Source organism: Giraffa tippelskirchi, chromosome 11, assembly GCF_054371585.1.
Source record: "Giraffa tippelskirchi isolate mGirTip1 chromosome 11, T2T-mGirTip1v1.2.pri, whole genome shotgun sequence".
NCBI lineage: Eukaryota > Metazoa > Chordata > Mammalia > Artiodactyla > Giraffidae > Giraffa > Giraffa tippelskirchi.
In genome coordinates, this window is record NC_137285.1 from 107,536,484 (window position 1) to 107,561,659 (window position 25,176).

At 38.4% G+C, this 25,176-nt stretch overlaps 1 protein-coding gene and 1 long non-coding RNA gene across 23 annotated transcripts in view; one reads left to right on the forward strand and one right to left on the reverse strand.

Annotated features, from left to right (window-relative positions):
* The window catches only part of LOC145526208 (uncharacterized), a 418,885-nt gene that overhangs the window by 111,689 nt on the left and 282,020 nt on the right, over positions 1–25,176 (reverse strand). The gene's annotated exons all lie outside the window — the stretch shown is intronic.
* LOC145526211 (uncharacterized) lies at positions 1,004–24,243 on the forward strand. Its single transcript, XR_014068766.1, has 3 exons — positions 1,004–6,895; positions 23,247–23,281; positions 23,996–24,243. It is a non-coding gene; the product is annotated as an uncharacterized LOC145526211 (long non-coding RNA).

Consider the following 25,176-nt stretch of genomic DNA (forward strand, 5'->3'; position numbering starts at 1 on the left):
AGCTAAACATTCAAAGTAATCTCACAATCAAAAGTTCAGCAAACCCTTCCCTTTTCTTGCAAAAATTGACAAGTTCATCCTAAAATTAATACTGAAAGACAAAGGTTCCAGAATTTTTAAACTAATCTGTAAAGAAAGAGGTTTTATATTATTTTATTTCAAGATTTACGACAGAGGCATAATAATAAAGACAGTGTAGAATTAGAGGACAGAAGAGACTTACAGACCAATGGAACAGAATAGAATCCAAAGTAGATCCATACTTTATATGGTCAGCTGATTTTTTCACAAAAGTATCAAAGCAACTCAGTGGGGTGGGGAGAATGGTCATTTCAACAAATGATGCTAGAACAAGAAAACTGTATGAACAGAAAAGAATGAACGTTGACACATTTCATAACATATATAAAAATTATCTCAAAGTTAACAATAAACTTGAATATAAAAGCTAAACAGAGGACGAGATGGTTGGATGGCATCACCAACTCAATGGACATGAATTTGAGCAAGCTCTGGGAGACAGTGAAGGACAGGGAAGCCTGGCATGCTGCAGGCCATGAGTTCGCAAAGAGTCAGACATGACTGAGCGACTGAACAACAACATAAAAGCTAAAAGCAGTAATCTTTTAGAAAAAAAAACATAGGAGAAACTCTCTAAAATTTTGGAGATAAGGAAAGATAAGAAAGATCAGGCACAAAAACAAAGAGAAAAAATTCAATAAATTGAAGTTGATCAAAATGTAAATCTTTTGCTCTTTAAAAGGTACCATTAAGAAAATGAAAATGTGCACAATAAATTGAGAGAAATATTTGCCACACAAATAAATATGACAGGTTGGTACCTAGTTTGTATATATAAGGACTTCTTATAACCCAATAATAATGACAATCTAGTAAAAACAAAAAGATTAAAATTTAAACACACATTTCACAGAAGAAGATATACAAATAAGGATATGAAGAGATGTTCAAAGTCCTTAGCCATCAGGTAAATGCAAATTAAAATCACAAGGAGATACCGGTACACGCTCATAAGAGCAGCTGCATAAGGTAGGCTGCAAGGATGGACTGTACAACGCAGGGAATATGGCCACTATTTTATAATAACTGTAAATGGAATGCAATCTTTAAAACTGTATAAAAATAAGTAAAATTAAAAATAAAACACTGACAATAACAAGTTTTGACAAGAATATGGAGAAATTGGAACTCACATATACTCTTAGTGGGAATGTAAGATGGTAAACCACTGAGAACAACTGGCATTTTCTTACAAAGTTAAATATATATCTACCATATGACCCAGAAATTCTAATTTTAGGGCTTACCAAAGGAAATAAAAACATATGTCCACACCAAGGCTTACACACAAATGTTCAGAGCAGCCCCAAACTGGAAACCCAAACATTCATCAACTGGAGAATGAATAAACAAATTGTGATATATCCATACTACCATGAAATACTACTCAGCAATAAAAAGGAACAAACAATTTACACATGCAACATGGATAAGTCTCCAAATCTTTATATTGAATGAAAGAAACCAACACAGAGGAGTACATACTGTATGATTATATTTATTCAAAGCCTACAAAATACAAACTAAGCTATAGAGACAAAGAGCAGATCAGTGCTTGCCTATAAGCAGAGCCAGAAGGAGAGATGGACTGCCAAGGGGCACAGGGAACCTTTTGGAGATAATGAAGATGTTCTTTGTCTTGATTGTGATGGATGTTTTACGGATACAGATACTGGGACTTCCCAGGTGGCGCTAGTGGTAAAGAATCCACCGGCCAATGCAGGAGATGCAAGAGATGCCCTCTCAGTGTACAGAAAAGGGGAGGGCAGTGACATTTCTGAATTGCATGGGATCCATTCACTAGACCCACAGGTAGCTGTTTAAAGGCTGCTACATCTATTATTGGAAGACTGAGCACACATTCCAACCCTTTTCTTAATCCTTATGAGAACTGCAGGAAATCATTTTACCTTTCAAAGCCTAATCTTCAGAATGAAGATTATAATATCCCCACAATACAGTTGTCTTAAGGGTTAAAAAATGCAAATAAAAATATCTCCTTGGAAGAAAAGCTATGACCAACCTAGACAGCATATTAAAAAGCAGAGACATTACTTTGCCAACAAAGGTCTGTCTAGTCAAAGCTATGGTTTTTCCAGTAGTCATGAACAGATGTGAGATTTGGACTATAAAGAAAGCTGAGTGCCAAAGAATTGATGCTTTTGAACTGTGGTGTTGGAGAAGACTCTTGAGAGTCCCTTGGCCTGCAAGGAGATCCAACCAGTCCATCCTAAAGGAGATCAGTCCTGAATATTCATTGGAAGGACTGATGCTGAAGCTGAAACTCCAATACTTTGGCCACCTTATGCAAAGAACTGACTCCTCGGAAAAGCCCCTGATGCTGGGAAAGATTGAAAGCAGGAAGGGAAGGGGATGACAGAGGATAAGATGGTTGGATGGCATTACCGACTCAATGGACATGAGTCTGAGTAAGCTCTGGGATTTTGTGATGGACAGGGAAGCCTGGTGTGCTGCAGTCCATGGGGTCGCAAAGAGTCAGACACGACTGAGTGACTGAAATGAACTGAACTGAAAAATATTTAAGTAGATGTTACATGTCCATGACAAATAGTAGGGCTTTTAAACATATTTTTATTGGCATGTCAGTTGTTATCTGGCTATTCATATACTCAAATTTCTTATTATCCACCCAAGTCAACTGAGTTTCCTAATCAGAGACATACTTTTCTATCACTTCAGTCAATGGGGTGATCCAGAAATGAGAGTTGATTTTAATATTAGGTTGGGTAGAATACAACTACAGGGGTAAATTTGTTTCCGCAAAAATCATATAAAGCATTCCAAAGTTGCAGTGATTTATGGCAGCCCACTCCAGTATTCTTGCCTGGAGAATCCTATGGACCGAGAAGCCTGGTGGGCTCCAGTCCATGGGGTCACAAAGAGTCAGACACGACTGAGCAACTAAACAGCACAGTTTCTAGGTTATCTACGCCACTGCTTTCTATTGGTGCAGTCAGTGGAGAGTAAACTATTGTCTAATAAGAAATAAACCAACAAAAAAACAAGTGATGGGTAAATGTGGTCCCAGTGTGAAGATTTCAAGGGGAAAGGGGAGTAATGGGTACAGCAAGCACATGTGACCCCAAAAAGTCAAATCAGGAGGAGATCTCTTAATATAGCTGCTTAGAAGAAGAAATACATGTTTAGGAAAATTTCTAGAAGGTCATTTTTAAGAAGTAACCAGGCACATTTTATAAACAGAACATAGTTATCCCTTCTCCCAGAAATAAAATGGGTAATGCAATCAATCTCTCAAAGACTAATTATAATGAAGGTTTGACTAAAATGACAAATTATAGATGAGAGTAGTTATATTTGTTGAGAAATGCTGTGACTGAAGACCTCAGACGAATTTGGCCATTTCTTCATATTACTCTGTCTACTGGCCAAGAAGTTTTCATCACATATAGGGAGATATGGGTTGGGTTTTGTCTTTTTTCTTCTTTATTGGAGGATAATTGCTTTATAATATTGTGTTAATTTCTGACATACAACAACATGAATTAGCCATAATTATACACAGGTCTCCTCCCTCTTGAGCTTTCCTCCCACCTCTCACCCCATCTCACACCTCTAGGTTGTCACCAAACACTGGGTTTGCGTTCCCTGTGTCATATAGCAAATTCCCGCTGGCTCTCTGTTTTATATGTGGTAATGTATATGTTTCATTGTCACTCTTTCAAATAGCTCCTCCCTTTGGGTTGGTTTTTAACACATTTTTTGTTAGCAAACAAACTTCCTTCTTTTAGTTTAAGGATCAGCAAATCACAGCTCTGGAGTCAAATTTAGTCCAGACCCTGTTTATTGGGACCTCATCACACCCATTTGTTTTCTCTTGTCTACAGCATCTTTGTCACTACAAAAGAGTTTAATTGTAACAAAGATCATATATATGGCCTACAAAGTCTACAATGGTTCCTCTCTGGACCTTTATAGATAAAAATAGGTTAGAACCAGACATGGAACACCTGCTCTGATGCTGTATCAGGAATAGGCAATGTTTGCTTACGAGAAAAAGACTGATAGTTGGACTTGAAAGGAAAATGCTCATGTCTAATAATAGGAACCAACAATAAAAATGAACAAAGAGTAAAACATATTTAGCTCTTGGGTCTTCAGATCACCCCACAGTATAGAATCTGATTAGCCAAAATCTTTAGGGAGACTGATTAAAGGGAAGCTTGTGAAGATGAGAGAGGAAGTTCCCTATCAGCTCAGCCAAAAATGCCTTGCCCAATTTCCTTTTCTCCAGTATAACTTAAACTGAATCCTTGTTCATTGAGCATTTTCATCTGTCCATTTTATATTATTTTCTCTCTTGCTCTTGTGTGGAGGGTCTACATGCCCAGACATGGGTAAACCCATGTGACTTTTGCTTGCCCAGTGTGTGTACATCCTTAGCACAGGTACAATTAGGTGCTTAATGAATATCTGGTGATGATGATCATCAAGAGCTTAATAACAGGGTCTTCTCTAAAGGCTGTGATGGGGCTTCAAGTTAATATCTTTGTATTCTCTTCAGCACTCATTTGTGTGTGTGGATCTGTGTGTAGAGAGACTACAAACTGAGCATTCATTGCAAGAAACAAGCAGAATGTTCCATTTAGAAGTAGGTAGACAGCTTTGTCAGAATATCTGCTGATGGTGAAGGAATGAGAAACCCAGGATTTTATTCCTGTGACTCATTCGATGATTTTGGACATCATTTATCCTAGCCAACCTCTGTTTCCAAGATTTTCATAACCACATTTACCAGCTGCTACATCATAAATGGATCTGCAAGGTTAAGAGATCCTTTAGATCAACCAGAAACAATGTGTATTACTTTTACAATAACCCACCAATGTGCCAGGAAACCTAAAGGTGCATACAGCTGCAGTGATCATACAGTTTGCCTTGCCAGGGGGGCATTTAAGTTTTAACTTGAATATAAAATTCCTCAGAAATCCTCTTTCTATGCTAATGTGGACAATGACTCTTTAGTCTTAGGTTCTGATGAATGTTACTCATCTCTCACCACCATTAAGTCAAATAGAGACACAAGAAAAACCAACCTCACCCTAAACAGGGTTCCCTTTACCAGCTCCTTTGTTTCTGCCTACCGAGCCATCATCCTTCCAGATTAAAATGTGCCAGTTGTCTTTTACTAGTCCCTCCTCCTCCCTCCCCAAACTCACTTTTAGTTACAAAATTTTATTTCTCCCCTATGGAACACGTATCTCTGATTTGTTCCTTTCTCCTCACTTCTCACTACTGTCCTTGTCTAAGTCCTCGCCCCCTTACTCCCGGGCACCTCCGGCGTTCCTCGCTAGCCTCCTGTCCTCCAGTTTCTTTCCCTTCTGGTCCATCTGGAGTTCCATTAACAGAATATTCTGCCTTAAATTCTGCTTTTCTCTTGTCATTCCCTAACCCCAAATCTTCTTTGGCAACTTACCTCATGCTGTTCCATATCTACAAGACCATACATGTGTGAAAATTCCATCAGGAGTAAAACATTACCGACTTTCTCTCTTTAGCAAGAATGGCTCCTTCCTGGCTTTTAGGACAGGACACCATGTGACTCGCCTTCCATGAAGTAGAACCTGGCAATGTGCCACTTGGGCTCTGCTTAGGTCAGGCTCATTGCTGTCAAAGAGCATGCCCTGCTCTCTCCCCTGCCAGTTCCCTCCAGAGAGAGACAGGGAGGCTGAATGACAGTACAACTGAGAGCTTTTTATATTGTGAAAGGACCAGACATACACGGCGTGCCCGAGAGCTCTGCTCTTGACCCTGCCTTGTTTACTTTATTAAGGCCTGGGATAAAAATAGATTCTATTCTTATCAAATCTGTAGATATCAAAAGTGGGGGGGGGACGAAAGCCATGCCAGATGACAAGATTAACATTCAAAGAGAACTCCAACAAGAAGTCAAAATGAAGAGCACACAATATGACAGAAATAAATAAGTTTTGAATGCCAGGCTCAAAACCCCAACTGCACTTTGTAGGGGAGACTTCATACAATAATTATTCTAAAATATTTACAAGGGAGGAGATCACAGTGAGGGTGAGCGGATGAGGAAGAGAGCAAGGGGGCAGGGATTATTTATAAGGAAAATACAGCAAGCCAACAGTTTTGCCTCCAAAATAAAGCACACTTGGGCTGGATTAATTGAATTATGTTGTCTAGAGACTAGTTACATGGTGTTGTGCGTTGCTTAGAAAGCCTGAGAATATCTTCAATTCTGGTTGCCATATCAATTGACAAACAAATACATGAAGACTTGTGAAAGATCTGTACATAAATTTACTCACATTAAACTGGAAAGAAGGACATTAAGGAAGGATGCAATGTCTACTTCTAAGGACTATCCTCCTGACAGAGAGTAGAAATATTCTCTCATGCCAAAAGAGGAAAGAGCTAGACCCCCTGGTGAAAGTTTGGAGGAGGTGAATTTTAGCTTAAAAAAACAGTAAAAGATACAAATGAGTGGAATAAGATGTTGTGAGAAAGTAATTTGTTGGGACTAGAAATGTTCAAGTACAGATTGAATGACATCAACACAGGAACTTCCTCTTTTCACCTCTAAGGTGTGGTATTGCTCTGCCATACCTGTAAAATCCTCTCCTGTCCCATCACTATACCACAGTAATCACATTTGCCTTCCACTTATAGACACATACATCCTTCTCATTAGACTGCTGCTGCTGCTGCTGCTAAGTTGCTTCAGTCATGTCCGACTCTGTGCGACCCCATAGATGGCAGCCCACCAGGCTCCGCCGTCCCCGGGATTCTGACTGAGAGCTATTTAAAGGTAAGGATTCTGTTTTTTATCTATGCATTCCCAGATCCTAGCATAGTTCCCAAGGAGCTAAATATGCAATATACTTCACTGAATTACAGAGTTCTACCTAGAAAAACCCTACCCACTCTTCAGAGTACAATAGGAGTTTCCACTTCCCACAAGAAGTCTTCCCTAATCAATCCTATAGCTTTTATATTTTGTGTTGCACAATTTGCCACAATGTAGTTCTCTATATCTTTCCTTGTATTAATATAACATTGTTTGGTGTGTGCTATTTCTATCTTCCCAACTAGACTGTCAGTTCCCAGTGAACAAAATAAAGCCAATTAAAAATTATGCCAACTGTGCTCAGAATGGAATTGATTAATAACATTGTACTCGCTGGTTGAAAAGCAATCTTCTAGAAAATTTTAAAATAAAAAAAATCCTCCACTTATTAATAACAAAGATAAAAAGAGTAACTTTCTAGTGGAGAAACGTGGAAGACACTACCTTAACCAAGTGATCAGAATTAACATCACCAGTAAGATAACATATTAACATCACTGACCCTGATATGATGTCATCATCTCTTCGGTGGTATCCTTGCCAAAAATGGATAACCTCAGTCTAATTATGAGGAAACATAACAAAATTCAAACTACAAAATACCTGAGCAGCAGTACTCTTTAACAATGTTGGGGCCATGGAAGACAAAGAAAGACTGAGGAACTGTCCAGGTTTGAAAGAGACCAAGGAACAAGACTAAATGCAATGTGGAATCCCAGAACGCTGCCTGGACCAGAAACAGGGCATTAAAGGAAAACAGAAATTCTAATAAGGTATAATAAGCTAGTATTAATAGCATTATAACAATGTTAAATTCTTGGTTATGATAATTTAACTGTGGTTATAGAAATGTTAACATTAGGGGAATCCAGATGAACATTGTACTACTTTGCAACTTGTCCATAGGTCTAAAATGCCTTCAAAATACAGTTTAAATAGATTATATTTTGGTTTCATCAACCAATTAATAAGAGAATAGTGTTTATGCAAAGTTCATACACTTTTCAGAGGGAATGGTCATGAGTCAAAAAGACTTGAGTGGGGATCCAAACAACTAAGATGGATATCTTTAATGGAAATAAGCCATAGTTGACTTCCATTATTTTCAGCACTTACTTTCTACAGAGATGCTGAGGATATCGAATTAGGGAATACTGAAGAATTCCTCCTGGGGGAAATACAGGGGTCGTTTCCTACAAGCCTCTGATCAGTACATAATCTTGTTTTATGTATGTTTCTGTTTAAAGACATCTTATTTAATACATATTGTTAATTCATTAACATTGATTTCATGGCCAACAGCACCATAACTTGTGTGAATGAAGTGTATCTAGCACACGTATTTTCTCCATAGGGCGCATCACGGTTTTCTGTGCTTAGGAACACTGGACCACACTTCAGCATTACTCCTGGGGACCATTTTAAACAGCAAAATCATCAAAGATGCAAATAAAAAATGGTACTAAACAAACCCCCCAAAGGACACAGTGTGAGAGCTTCAACAAGAAGGCAGAGTCATATTGTCCAACTCCAGCCGGGAGGTTGTGTACAGCAGCAACACAAACTTTTCGCTGCCCTGCGCATGTCTGCCAGTGACCACAGAAGCACCACCAATGCTAATTCGAGTTCACAAGTAAACAAGTTTTAGTCAGTGGGTGAATTGGCAAACATGGGATTCATAAATAATGAGGACTGATTGTACCTTTAAACATGTCCAGTGACTGTGAAGTTACATTCTTGCCTTTAGTGAATAAGTACAATATCTACATTCCACAAGGTGGACTGAATTCTCAGAAAATTAGAAAGTAACTGAAAATTCTTCACTTATTAGAACTCAGCAGAAAGAGTGGGGCTTCTTCACTAAGACTTGCCCAATTATAGTATCACACTTTTCTTAGAGATGGAAATATGAATATGAATGGACATTTGTCTCTGAACTTCCATCCAGTTTGGGGGCACTTTAAATCTATAATTAGTTCTATCTCAGTTTATGGTCTCTTTTTCCCCACCCTGGCTACATTGAGGACCTTCTCAGGGCCCTGGCCTCACCAAGTCCAATGAAACTGATTTCCTTTTCATTTTAGTCATCAGTACACCTGGCCACAACCTGAAGTTCATCAAAATCTGGAATGGTCTCAACCTCAGGAAAGCCACTCTTAATTTTCACACATCCACTCCTCACTTCTAGTGAATCTATTCAATTTCAATTTGTGACATAGAAACTCCAAAATTTCAGCATATCCCCCAAGACAATCAGCCCTATCTGAAGTGAAGTGAAGTGAAGCGAAAGTCGCTCAGTCGTGTCCGACTCTTTGCAACCCCATGGACTGTATAGTCCATGGAATTCTCCAGGCCAAAATACTGGAGTGGGTAGCCTTTCCCTTCTCCAGGGGATCTTCCCAACTCAGGGATCGAACCCAGGTCTCCTGCTGCATTACAGGCAGATTCTTTACCATCTGAGCCACGAGGGAAGCCCAAGAATACTGGAGTGGGTAGCCTATCCCTCCTCCAGTGGATCTTCCCAACCCAGGAATCGAACCAGGGTCTCCTGCATTGCAGGCGATTCTTTACCAACTGAGCTATGAGGGAAGCCCTATCTAGCTGTACTTAATTCAGTAATACTTGTGAAGTCATTTCAATGATGCTTTCACTAGCACCCAAAGACCTATTATCTTTCGGCCTTTTACACCTTTTAATTTTCCAAATTATGACTTCGAATAATCACCATTTGTTTCTTCTACTTCCATTCCTGGTCTGCCAAGTATTTCTGCAAACATTCACAAGATACTGTTAAAATCCAAAATAAATTAATTTACTCAATCAACCTTCAACAAATCTTTACCATTCTTATTCATCTACTATTGAAATCCAATTGCACAGACAGGATCTGTCAAATATTCCCTCCTTTCTATACATACTGCCAACACTCTAATTCAGACTGATACACAGATCACTTGTCTATGGTAATAAGTCCTTAAATAGTCTCCTCCACCTTCTGTCCTGTCCACTTTATAAGCTAATTAATCATCTTAAAGAGCACAGTTAATCAACCTACATGCTCCTTATAGCTACCTGGCGAAATTCCAAACATCTTTACATGGCATTAAAGTCCCTTGAAGAACTGATTTCAGATTATTTGTAAAGACTTTTGTCCTATTAAATTCATTTTCATACTATGTCTAAGCCTAAATGGACTATTTCCATTCTTACATAGGTCCTTCTTCTCTTTAATCAAGCCCTTTATTTATATTTTCCTTTTGTCAGAAATACTTTATCCCTAATCTTTATCCCTCACAATCTTACCCATTCTTTAAGCCCCAGCTCAAAATACATCTCTTCTATGAAGCCTACTCTGCTTCAATATTTGGAAATATTCTCTTTCTCTGACTCACCATAGCATTCTGGAATTGTACTTAGTACATTTGTATTTTTAAGTAATTATTTTATTCTCCTTACTACATTTCAAGATCTTTTGAGGGCAGGAAATATATCTATCTTGCATTCATCACAACACCTAGCACAAATGCTCAGTAAACTACTCTCTATATATATTTATACATAAACTACTTTATATATATATATATATATAAAGATACATGTATATATGTGTATATATATATGCCTAATATGGGTATGGACATAATATACATAAAGTGTATATGTATATACAATATGATCTATGTATAACAGAGAAGACCAAAAACACTGTTAGTAGCTCATATAATTGATAGATTAAAACCTGAAATAGACATAGGGCAAACAAAACAGTAGTAAGTTAACAGTCATTTGATAAAGTGAAATTGATTGGAGAAACTGATGAGTGGTTAATTATTGTAACATCAACTCTTTAGATACAGTTGTACTGAAATTCTTCTAGATAGCAAGATTTATTTCATTCCTGGGATTAAAAAGCAAAAGATAGCAGAAGACTAAGTACATTCAATAAATTCTTAAATTGAATCGATATTATTGTAATGGTACATTACTTCATTTGAAGGACTTTTAAAATTTTGATTAAGTGTAAAAAGTAACTTAGTATTTAGTGTCTATTCTGTCTGCACCATGAATACTAATGAAACAAATTACCATCACTACCACCAGAATCATAAAATATATTCCTTAGTTAAAAAACACTTCAATAACTCTACTAGAAATGTAACTCAGTAGGAAGCTACAACAACTGTGGAAGCTTAGTACCATCAAAGACAACCATCCATCATCTTCAAGACCATGATAGCTCTATCTACACTCAGTGAGCAATGCAGAAAAGGGTACAATACTATCAAGGGAGATGACTTCCCTAGTGCTTTTGTCCCATTGCAGGGAAATTGCATGAGATTACTGTGAAATAAAAATTAAGTGATGAAACTTAGTCAATTTTGTTCTGATAAACATGCAAATACCTCTCTTGGGGCTTATTCTTTCTCCTGTAGCTTAATAAACCCTTTAATTTTTAGAAACTCCCAACATCCTGAGGAAAACTTTTTAAAAGCCAAGCTTTAATTGCACCCTATTTTGACTTGGCTATTGACCCTATTTCAGATTCAATCTTGTGCACTGAAACAATAGCAGAATGAAAGGAAAAAATTCTCTAGATGTTACAGAATACTATAATACAGAACTTAGGTGTGGGGTATACAAAGCTGGGTTATCTGAGTTTAACATTTCCTAAATCACAGACCTGTCAAAAACTGTTTACTGAAAGAAAATGTGATTCAACTGAACCAACACTTATTAAATAACTATTATGTGTCAGCCTGGGAAGAGAAGGATGATTAAAATGGTGTCCATTCCATCAAAGAATTCACAAAAACTATCAGTAAAACAGACATGTGTAACATTCACATCGTATGATGGGGTAGCTGTTTGAACAAAGTATTACACAGAAGAAAGAGCTGCCTGAGGGAGGCGAGAGGGGAACAGGAACAGACGGGGACCTTCCAGCTTGACTTGGGAAGACACAAACCAGAAACACAAAGGTATCCTCAACCATGAATAAGCCCTAGACAGGAACCTAAGTTTTAGGATCATCTCAAAGCATAAGCTATGAAAGTAACTGAGAACAAAGATAAATCATAGGTTGAATATGTGATGAGTACTTTGTTGTTTGCAACCCCATGGACTGAAAAACACCAAGCCTCCTTGTCCCTCACTATCTCCCGGAGTTTGCCCAAGTTCATGTCCATTGAATTGTTGATGCTACCCAGTATCTCCTCCTCGGCCACCTTCTTTTGCCTTCAACCTTTCCCAGCATCAGGGTCTTTTCCAATGAGTCTGCTGCTCTCATCAGGTGGCCAAAGTATTGGAGCTTCAGCTTCCCTTAGAATTTAGGAAATCTCCAGGCAAGAATATTAGAATGGGTAACCATTCCCTTCTCCAGGGGATCTTCCTGACCCAGGGATCAAACTTAGGTCTCCTGCCTTTCAGGCAGATTCTTCACCATCTGAGCCACCAGGGAAGCCCTGATGAGAACCTTAACTGAGATGAATTAGTAAAATGAGCTATGTCCATGAAGGTGGTATTCTCACTTAAACCATGAGATTGCAAGATGAGAAATCATGCTTCACCCCGTATGGGAAATGACCATGAGAACTGTCTTCCCATGACAGAGGTGAGTGGGGGTGACTTACTGGGGCTTTCAGCATATACTATAAGGGAACCTGTGGAAAAATAATCATCTTTTAAGAAAGGCTTTAGTTTATGGATGAGCAACATAATTGTGCAATAAGCCATAGGGTGTGTGATATTTATATGGCCCCACTCCTCAGGGCTGAAATAGAAGGGATTTCCAAATGATACTTCAGGGCTCTGAAAGCGGAAAGCACAATAGAATGGATATCTCACTGATCAAGCCCCCAGAGAGAATTCCTCATAAACACTATTTTCATCAGAAAGGATCAGCATCCGGACACCACCTCTGAAAATAAAGATAACCCTGAAATTTGTCCCACTGTCTCATGAACACAACCGATGGGTAATATTAGGATTTTATTATCTGCCTGCTCAATTGGTATTTCTTAACCACATTCTTCTACCCTGTGTATTGCAGAGTGAGTTGGTGAGAAATCAACTGAGAAACACTAAGCCTTCTGGAAATAAGATCTCTTGACTGTCCCTATATTTATTTTTAAGGGGGGCCAATATCAAGTATGGAGAAGATTTGATTAAAAAATTAAAAAGCATCAAGAACAAAAATTTTTACTTTTAGTCCCAGATACACTATTCAAAGTATTACCTTATGGAGAAAGCATGAAATATTTGTATAACATAGAGAAAGAAAAGAGACCTCAAAAATGTTCTCTTTGCCAACAAAGTCCTGAGGAAACAATTTTTTTTATTAATAATAAGATTCTTCCCAATGCATCATTTGTCTAGATAAATGTAGCCCAAGGCTACAAAAACACATTCTTAATAATGTTGAAATGCACAGTGAATATGCTTTCTTTATAATGCTCATATTTTTCTAGCAATTTTTATTTTCTTATCATTCCCAACATTTCTAATTTCCCATGTGCCCAGAACAGAATGTGAAATTAAAACAATTAAACCAACTCTCCATTGAAGAGCTTTCTGGATAAGCACAGCAAAGGTTTGCTGATTTAATAGGCAAACATGTTTATAATTTGCTGGTGGTATGAAACTCACTCACTACTGGGAAATTCTGACATCTAAGATCTACATATTGATATGCTGGAAGAGAACTAGAGAGGATGTCTATGATTTTAATTTACTTATCCTATTTAGAAAAAAAGTCACTTAAGTCATCCTGGCTCACTTTTCTTACCATTAGTCATACTGCATTTCCTTAAGCCTGTGAGTGTGTTTCTATGTAAATAAACTATGTAGTTCACTTGGGGATAAAAGTCACAGTATTTAGAGATTATAAAGACCTATTAGATCATCTGGTCTGGCCCACAAGAGATAGTCCCTAGATAGGGAACGTAATTGTTGATCTTTGCCAAGAGGCCAAGAAGAAACAGTTGGCAAAAATATTTTCCATGCTTTTTTGGTTTTAACTTATCTAACAGTGCTTTGGTCACTTCCCAAGTGGACTAATAAAATTATCATTAAACAGTTTCACTTATCAAGGAGACACAAAGTTTAACTTAATCTAAGTTCACAGTGTTTGAACCCCTCCATTTGTTGAAGAAATGATCTTGTTTTCAAAATATGAACAGTGAGGAGTCTGCTCTTTGAACTAACCAGGCAGTTTCCCTTCTTTGGAAGTCAAAAGGCAAATTCTTCCAAACTGTTTTTCCTATTTTCACAAATTTTGGAGCAATTAGATGTTAAAACATTGGTTTAAGCAAAGTAGGGAGTGAATACAGTAGAATACAATCCAGCTTACTACTTTCAGAATCAAAGCGTTTTCTATTTCTATATTTGCTACATTTCACAGAATTGGGAATAATTTTGAAACAAAGTATGGAGAGGTCTGGCATTATGGTGAAAGTCAAAGAGTAAACTGGCAATGTGAACTACAAAGAAACAGTGAAGATACCTGTTCTGGTAACTATTCTTTTTATTCCGCAGCTCTTAAGTCCTATTTTAACTGCACCAGGCATGTTCCTTCTACCCACATTATTTTCAGAAAACTGTCAATACAAATGAAGAGGTAAAAGTCATATAAACAAATATACAAAAAACAACACAAATAGGAAAAAATAACAAATGGTAGGGAATGATAATGTAAAAGAAAAATTAGATCTAAACATTTTAAACATAATTATTTCTCATCTGCTAAACACATATCAACCTAACCCATGGAGTAAATCTTCTGTTTTTTATTGAGTTAGTATTTCATGTAGGTACAGTATTTGCATCACGTGAGGGTATACTAAAAATGTTGTTGAAAAAAATGTGGTCCTTGACTTTCTGAAGTATACCTCCTACATCAAGAGCTTACAATCCATTTTAAGCCAATAACCAATTTAAGGATCCCAAAGGAACTCAGTAAGACTCTCCGTGTTCACTAAGCATGCACCATGGGCTAAGCGCTAACACCTAGGCCAACCCCCAGGTGTTGCTGAAAATTATAAAGGGCATTAGACATGGCCCCTGCCCTTCCAGAGCTTAGAGCATTATGGAGAAGATACATATCTACTCTGCTATCTCTCATGTCCCATGCAGGGTGGCACGTGAGGGACTAATTTCTGTTATCTAGCTTGTAAAGACTTAGCTGGAAAACCAGTCTGGACAGGAAAATGGCAGACTCTGATGGGGAAGCAAAGGGAAGTTAGTCAAAGTATTATTTGCAAAGATTAGGCAGAGTTAAGAGAAATTAAAAAGAAATGGCGAGGTATCTGAGGACTGACAATAGAGGAAGTCATCAGCCACCCAGGTCTGAGAGAACAAGGCCGGGGGGTGATATGCGCTAAACTGACCGGCATGTTCCTTTGGGTCTCCTGCTAGTGCTTCCCTCTCCCCAAACACACGCTGAAGCCAGAGGCAAGAGATTGTTGAGATAGTCCATGAAGGCCAACCTCCAAGAGCACAGAACAGGATGGAAAAAGGTAGACAGGACATCTGGCGAGGCAGAGAATAGCCGAGAGAACTGGCTAAATTTAGAACCACCCAAGATCACAGGATAATGTATATGCTGTATTCATAACTAAGAATTTTGGTAGATTGGTTAAGAGGAGCGTTTCATTTACAACAGGGAATTTTGGCACTTTTCCATTAGATGAGATCACTGTCAATATTAACACAAGTTTCCAGCTTAAGCTGTGGAACATAAATGGTGAAATCTAATTTAACCAGTATTCTGCCTATTTAAGGTCTGTAATTGGCACTTCTACACATCAACTATTAAATAACTATACAAGATAATGGTGGTCTTGAAGCATACTGAATTCTAAATAACTTATAAATCTTCAAGAATATCATATTTAGAATCTTAGCCTTAAGCAGAATATAATCTTTATTTTTTAATTTAGTCATTCATTAATCTCATATATGGTGATCTTGTTGAAAACTATATTGTGTGTGTGTGTTAGTCACTCAGTCGTGTCTGACTCTTTGCGATCCCATGTACTGTAGCCTGCCTCTACAGTAGGACTCCTCTTTCCATGGGATTCTCGGGGCAAGAATACTGGAACGGATTGCCATTCCCTTCTCCAGGGGATCTTCCTGACCCAGGGACTGAACCTGGATCTCCTGCATTGCAGGCGGATACTTTATCATCCAAGCCACCAGGGAAGTCCCAAAAACTGTATTGGTTAACCAGAAAACTCTGCTTCTTGGTGGTCATGAAAGTAATAAAAAGTTTACTCTCCGTACCCCAGCCCACCCCACCTCACCCCACAAAGTTTAATTCCCATAAGTTCACTCTGCACCTTTCTGTTCAGTCTTTGGGGATATATATTCTCCTTGAATTATGCTTGATTCAATGTGTTTTGCATACAGGTTCCAGTGTATTAGCAGCACTTCATTATTCAATAACAAAAAGCGACAAACAGATTAATGAAGAACCCTTAGAGGATTCAGAACACACAACATGAGTGTCCCATTTATGCTTGGAAGTTGCTTATTAGCAGCTGACCAACAACAGTTTGCTATTACCCTGCAGCCTCACAACTGAGCATGATCTGCTCTAATTTGGAATTCAAGTTATGGTTTGGATTCTATATGTTTTCCTCAAATTTTAAAACAGCAACCACAGAACACTTGGGGCCTTATTCATTAAACAATGAGCCATTCTGAAACTTCTTTCCTTGTTTCCCAGACTTGATAAACTTTTATACATGAAATTTGGCTGCCCTGATGCAAAAGAATCAACAATTAGAGTACTAGTATTGAAGGGCATCAGCCTGGTTTGAAAACGCATCCCAAAAGTGTCCAGTCCAATGCAAAAGCTGGATGCAAATACTTACTCTTCCCTTCCCAGTGGAGCCATCTAACTGAATCGAGTGGTAATCAATAATGTACATCCTTCAAGTGCTTCAAAAACTATGTGTGTGTGTTAGTCACTCAGTCGTGTCCAATTCCTTGTGACCCCATGGACTGTAGCCTGCCAGGCTCCTCTGTCCATGGGATCTTCCATGGACAGCAAAAATACTGGAGTGGGGAGCCATTCCCTTCTCCAGGGGATCTTCCTGACCCAGGACCCAGGGACTGAACCTGGGTCTCCTGCATTGCAGGCAGATTCTTTGTCACCTGAGCCACCAGGGAACTCCCTCAAAAACTATATATAACATTAAAAATTTTGATAATTATTTGGTACATCTAAACCTGTGCAGATACCCTCCCAAAATGGATACTTGACCCAGAATTTTTAACTACAGACTGAAAAGTCTTTATGTCCTAAAGAACAGAACACCCCAATTTTAGCTTCTGATTGCAACTCATAAACTATAAAACGAACTTCTTTTTAAAGTTCTATAGGAACAAGAAGTAACCCTAAGATTTTCCTAAGGGACATTCTCAAGTGAATGGATAATAAGATCACACTGATCTTTATATGGCCATATAAAACATTCAGTCTACTTTCAGGTAATTTTTAACTAAAAATCTCAGCATAATTATAATGTGGGTTTGGGGGTTTTTTTTGCCTTGGTTCCCTGTCACAAGTATATTGGTCCATATCCTCTACCTGGGAGCACGGAAGCACACAACAGGAAAAGGGACAATACGTTAAGAGTAGGATGAGAAAGGGTGCTATGTCACCACACACCTCTTCCCAACACAGTTTAGAAGATATTCCATAAAGGCTCCCACTATACTTATCCAAAGAGTCCTCCTTCTCTGAATTTGTACCTCGAAAGATTAAATCTCACTCCCCCCTACTCCCTGCCATAACTGGAAGAATTTATTAATATTAGAGCAATGGAATGAAAACGAAGGCAACAGAAAACTCCCTCTAGACAAGATTCAAGCTTTATCAAGCATGATGTTACGTGCACCTCTCCCCTCCCCCATCTTTCCTTAATGCACCATATAGAGAGGGCTCTCATGTTGTAAAGATGTCATATATATTTTCTCTTCACTCAAAGCTTCCTGAATAAAGAGAGATCTATTTGTCTCCATGGTGTTTTCACCATTAACAGTATCAGAGCTGCAGGAACACAATGGGAGATGTGTTTTCCGTTAACCTCTTGACTCAGAGATGTCCTGATGCTACACGTTATTGCATTTTGCATTAGCACAGAACAGTGGGAGCTCTGTGACTGATGTAAAAGGGTTGAGAAGGGCCACAGAAGCTCTCGTGTGCTCCATACTGCAGTTGGCGGTGGAGCACGAAGCACATAATTTTTGTTTAGAAAGAGCTCAAACAGGAACCAGGGAAGGAGGTGGTGAATTTCACATGCCCGACATAGCCCCCTCTCGCTTTACCACTGAGATAATCTCTACTGTAAAATGATATTCAGTGCTTTTAACCCTGTTCACAAGACATTAACTAGGCAGAAATTAATTTACTTTTCTTTATTATCCTAATGATCTACAAACCATGGAAGGAACAAGGGAATTAATATTTACTGTTTTCTTAGGCTGTTTTTTTCCGTTGCCTTAATGCGGCTTTCTGTGTTAGCATATTGGTGTGGTAACCACTACTGCAAATTGTTTCTTACTATTCTGCTCATGTCTCTCTGACGGTACGGACATAGAACTGGAAATTTCCACTTTTATGTTATAAGGCAGGAGAATACGGAGGCTAAGAAGGAAAATTCAAGTCACTGCCATCTACCATTCTTGAATGACAGTCCCAGAATTGCAGAACATTCCTTTGACAAGTCCTTCAGAAAGGACCAGTTCTAGTCCAAGGATTTATGTAACCGGGCGCTGATGTTCAGGAGGCTTATGGTACTTTAGCAGGGCAAAACCAGGTTTGCTACCTGCACTCACGCCCCCAGTGGATTCTCTTTCCAGGCTCTATTGAGGATGTGTATACTGAATGAATAATCAGTGTCATATGAAGATCTTAGGACTAAACTCAGTGTCACAGGGTCCTTGTTGCTAAAATGCACTTTCATAGTGTGGCATCTTAGGGTTCTATATTAGTGAAAGAAACTGAAATATCTGTAAAAGATAAACTGTGCAATTGCAATTAAAGGGGAAATCTGTTGTACTTATCTAAAGATGGGAGTGAGTGAGATCACTTAGTTGTGTCAGACTCTTTGCGACCCCATGGACTGTAGCCCACCAGGCTCCTCCATCCATGGAACTTTCTAGGCAAGAGTACTAGAGTACTGGAATGGGTTGCCATTTCCTTCTCCAGGGGATCTTCCTGACCCAGGGATCGAACCCGGGTCTCCCGCATCCCATCCCGGGCAGACGCCTTACCGTCTGAGCCACCAGGGAATCCCATTAAAGAGATGGGAAGCTGTCTCCAAATGTTTTTCCTTCAGCCTAACTGTTTGACCATCTTGGAATTTAGAAACATTTGATTATGTAAAACTTTGCTACCCAGTAAGTGTACTCCACACACCAGTGGCACCAGCCTCACTTGAGAGTTGGTAGGAATGCCACATTTCAGGCCCTGTTCAGATCTTCTAAATCAGAATCTGCATTTTAACGAGATCTCTGAGGGGTTCACAGTAATTAAAGTTTGATAAACGCTATTTAAAGGAAGTGTTCGATAGAACTTAGAAGGACAACTATTAGAGAAAGAAACTATTAAAGATCTTCAAAGATCAGTCTCTCTCAGAACAGAAATTCAAGTGTTGTGGTGGAGTTAGAATTTGGAGGGCAAGAGATATAGGGGAAATAGTGGGACCAGAATAGTAATGAGGTAGGGTTTTATTCTATTTGCAGTCCAAACTTGCACTAAATAGTTAGAAAATGTTGGGTTGGCTCAAATTTCGTTAAGATGTCAATATTGTATGTAAAAACACAAAGGAACTCTTTAGCAAACCCAATACATATTAACTGAATTAACAAAAACTTGGTTTACTTATTCCTCCCTGGGTCTTTCAGAAATGCTCAGTGAAGACATGAGCCAAAACCAACTTGGAGAAGGCTAGTGTTTGTCCTGACAAGAACGACTTTGGAAATGTATAATCACCCAGTTCCAGGAGGGGTTGACTGTGTTATCACATACTAGTTAAACGCTTCGACTGATAAACCAAGTCAAAAAGAATCTGATATGCGCAAATAAAGAAGTACAGGTGACGTGTCTTCAGGAAAGTTTATAAACTCACCATACTAACTGTCAGGGTCTCCTTAAATTGTGCAAGCAAAATATTTCTTGTTGATGAAGATGGTCAAGTTGCCAGTAACAAATCTATGCTTTGAAACTTATCAGCATGCTAGAAAATAGCTGCACTAAATCACTAGATTCTGAAAAGTTAAAATAGCATTCACATCACCCATTATAGATATTATAATTTTTGAGGGTATTAAAAAATGTAGCATGCTTCAACAATTTTTTTTCTTCTTAAATCCCAAGATTAATTCTCAGAAGATAAGCTATGGTTATTGCATTAATTGTGTACTTGGGATTTCTGGGACTAAGAATGACTTTCAGATATAAAATTCAGTGGAGAGTTTCCCTGAGGAAACAGAACCCATACTCACCAAAGATGAAGATAGTTTTCAGAAACAAGACCCCCAAATACTACTTTGCCTTTGGAAAATATGGCTGTGTGAAACCACTGAAGTTTATGCCACAGCAAAGGAGAGGACATTATTGTCTTGTAGGGGAAGGTAATTCGATTAAAAAAAAAAAGCTTTATAAATGTATAAACAATACTAAGTAGGTCCTTATATGTCAAGTGGCTACAGACGTTTAATATACAAACTCTTAGCCAACACAGACACAGGTAGTAACTGTGTTTCCCGTCAAACTCATAATAAATGTGACAAAGTAATGACAGTATCTTCCAGAGCAAGGCCGCAGGCTCCTTATCTTCCAGAGCAAGGCCGCAGGCTCCTCTAAAGGATGGATGACTTAGCTAAGAAATGAAGACCATACATAAGCCTGAGGGTCTTGCTCCTATTTCTGCTGTAGACCTACACGGTGGGCTAATAACAGTGGACCTTTTCCTGTGCTTCATCATCAAATTGGAACTAGTTATCCTTGACCTGTTAGTGATGTCACAGTCACTATGATTCACCATGAAAATACTTGAGCATGGAATTAAAATGGTGACACAGTGATCTCATCTTTTTAAAAATGTAGCAGCAGGAGGTGGTGGTGAAGAGAGAGCTATAGTTAGATAGCAAAACCATTCTCTTCTATGTATTCAAGTGTCATAAAATAGTAAAATAAATAGAATAACCTCATTAATCACTTTCTGATTACCTTTCTGCATTTTCTACTGAGAAGTATCTAGACTTGGTGCAAACAACTTCAGCCAAAATACTGTTATAGTGCTGCTCACATGCTGTGCAGGTTGTATGAAAGTGTTAATCGCTCAGTCGTGTCTGACTCTTTGCAACCCCATGGACTGTAGCCTACCAGGCTCCTTAGTCCATGGGATTTTCCAGGCAAGAATACTGGAGGGAGTTGCCATTTCCTTCTTCAGGGGATCTTCCCAACCCAGGGATAGAACCCGGGTCTCCTGCATTGTAGGCAGATGCTTTACTGTCTGAGCTACCAGGGAAGGTTTTATGAGGTCAGTCTAAATCAGGCAAAATCTCCACTATTCATTAGTTATCACCATGCAATGACAAGGCCTTGTATGCTGATACAATCTATCCACACTACTGCCATCTCAGTCTCTTGGTATTTTCCCCAGGGAAGTTGATTGGAGCATATCACACTCATTAACAGGGATATAAACAGCATTCAGTCAAAGACCAGCTTCACCCAAACTCCAAAGCGTGAATTCACAAACATAGCTCTTGATCTTGGGAGCTTCCTAAGATGGAGGATACATGATTGCTTTCAATTTGGTGAAACTCAGGAAAGTGGAATGTGATTGCAAAAACAGTCTGATCTGTCATGCCTTTCTGAGTTCATGCCCTTTACCATGAAACTTTGTTGCCATGCCTGGTCATGTGACTTCTTTTGACCAATGAATTATTAGTAAGCATAAAGCAGGCATAAGCTTGCTTTAAAAAATATTTAAGTCATTTGGCCTGTTATTGTTTCTCTTCCTCTTCCTCCACCATGAGAATGTGCTGGGACCAGCCTGTTGGAGTATGTGACACATGGAATAGATCCGAATTGTCCCGGTCATCCTAGTGTCCCCATCCTACATCTGACAGCCAGAGTGAGTGAGAACAATCAAGACCAGAAAAACCTCTCATTCTCAGTCATGCATCCACAGACTTATGAGCTAAATATATATTTATTGTTATATGATACTGAGCTTTTGTGTTGTTATTCAGCAATCTTTTGACAATGGATAACTGATAATCTGAATCTCTCAAAGTCTCATGTTTTTGGTAAAACAAAATCCAACCCAAAGAAACAAAACATGAAAATATAGCATGGGTGTAAGAATTAAATGAAACATGAATTCTAAAATACCAATAAAATAACTACCCAATCTTACCTTCAATAGGCTTTCCTAGGGGAAAAAAAGGCCTGGAGGAACCATGATCATTCTTGGCATGTTGCTTTGTGCAAGACCCAAGGAAAGCTAGGAGGCTGTACAGTTATCTCCCTTGATGTAATTCTAAACTATACAACCTACTACCTCAACCTGGGAGCATGCAGTCACAATGGCTGGAAAGCTACCATTTCTTAAGCAATGAAATTACAAGTTAGTCTTATAATTGTTCTTCATGCTGTCACTTATTTGGGCCACTCACAAGAGACCATCAAAGGGCTCAATGGTAAAGAAAATAACACAAGAACCTTGGCATGAGATTACTGTGCAGACAGGAAGGAAGGAAATACTTGAGATCAATCTTCTTGAAATTATTTGTGCATGAAAATTATAGAAAGATTATATAATAGCTGTTGTTCTGATCAGTCTAACATTCTCTGGTATCTATTAATAGAACAATGAAAGTAGACCAATATTTAAACTCGCATCGTTGGAGAGAAAATGAGAAAGACAAATGTGAAACTGAAAAACCGGAATCTCTAAAGGGTCAGTAGACAAAAGGAAACAGTTTAAGCCAAAATATGGTGATAAGATACAGAAAACAGGACAATGAACAAATTAGAGATAAACAAATAATATAGAAGTTACAGTAAACATTTACTCAATAGTATTTATCAGGTATATCATGTAATTGACATATTTATAAGGTGTCAATCTTCCAAACTAGACTACTTCAGCACTTTTTCACAAAGTTTATCCCTAGCAGTTTTTTTCTTTTAACAATGTATAAAAATGCTGACTTTATTTTTCCCTTATAAGGAATAAATTTCCCTGGTTGTACTTTTCATTTTAAAACTGGGTCTTTTCTTTACCTTCAGGCCCAGTTCAGTGCTGGAGCTGACAGACTCACCAGGTTGGTGACTTCTCATCTCTTTGTGTTCCCATATTTGGTCACGTTTGTATTTTCCAATGAGGACTACGCTGTGGCCATCTCGCCTCATTGCTTAGGTGGACTCTGGTTTTGCCTGGTAAAGGCTGTTCCTCAGAGGAGCTGGGCTTAACCTATACAGCTGGAGGAGAATCTGTCTGGGCACACAGGGATTCAAAGAGTGATAATTCTATGGTGGCAATCAAACACTGAAGTTAGCGTTACTCAGTTAACTTGGCGAAGGATTGTTTCTCCAATTTTTCCAACCCTATTTCCTCATACTGACATCAAGGAGGTAAAAGCTGCTTTTTTGAGAGGCTGCCTCTCTTGAATCAATGCTACCTGGTTTGGGGGAAAGACTAGGAACTGACTTTTACCAAGCAAACTCTCATTCATCCTTCAAGCCTCAATTTAAAGAGTTCTTTCTCTATCTCATGATTTCATACACACACTTCAAATGTAGGCATACACCATTACATTATCACTTCTCTGTCTCCCTCACTAGACTTGGAGCTATTTGAAGATGAGGCTTTACTCCTCACCTTTGCAAATCTAGTGCCACCTGCATGCCTACTAACTGCTACATAGTAGGGACTTCAAAATATGTTCATGAAAACAAAAATGTATGAATGAATGGATTAAGTGAGAGTATAAAGGAACCTAAAGTTAAGGGCCAGGTGATTTTTTATTTTATGTCAGGTTCCCTGTTCTTCCACTTGCATTGCAACTGCGATCACAGGAAAGTGGATTTGCTATCAAGATTCCAGAGTGGGGGAAAGTGCGGAATGACTGTATTCAACCTGGCAAACATGCCTTAAGTCCTGGATCTCATATGGAAATTCAAGAAGTAACTCTGAGTCCCCTGCCTGTAGATCCTAACTTATGCATATAATTTAACATCCACTGGGACATGAAAAGAAAATAGAATTTATTTTCTTTCCTTTGAATGTGAATTTCCTTCATTTTCCTTGCACTGACTGATCATTTGCCTGATTCTATAAACACAGCGCGGATATAACTCTTATATATGGGAAACAAGGCAGTGGAAGGGCAGGTGAGAGATAGTAAAAGAAGATATAACAAAGAGAGGGTAAGTTTCAATGTGCTAGAATGCTAGTATATTCATCTAAATGTATAGCTTACAGAGCTGTTAAATATTTGGAAATGGAAACATTCATCCTTCTCCATGTACATTCTTCTTCTAGGGGTCAAAGATAAAAAGATGTTGCTCTTAGAATACTAATGGTTTTCAACGCCCTGCTCTTTTGGTTGTGTGAATTTCCATGTTTATTTACACTGATTTTAGCCCATTATCATGTATTAGTGCAATTATGGCTCATTACATAATTAGTGTAAATATTTGTAGGCATGTAATAACAACATGCAATTATGATATGGAATGATGTCATAAAAGTCTTATTGAAAAAAAAGGAAAAAATAAAATAAGTAGCATTTATAGGAGAACAGTAGTTACATATCTTTAGGTATAGAGCATCTATTATACTCTTTAACTTTAAAAAATACACTTTAAAGGTTTTCTGAATACATACAGACAGACCCTCAGACTACTGAACATTGAGGTTTTAAGCGCTACCAGCAGCCATCTTCTCAAATGAAGGGAGAATGAATCTTGAACAATGTCTGAGATTATGGAAAAGCAGGGACTCCCCACTAGTAAACATATTCTGTATTGATTTGGTGTTTGGAAGTTGGACAAATGTTATGATTAAAATATGTGATTCATTACAGTATGTGTCAATATGGCTGACAAGCAATTGTGCAAAGGGACCCCTGACCAGATAATCAGTTTTGCGGCGTCAGAGTAATATCTTCACCCTCTAGCAAAGTACTGAACACAAAGTAAGCATTCATAAAGGTTT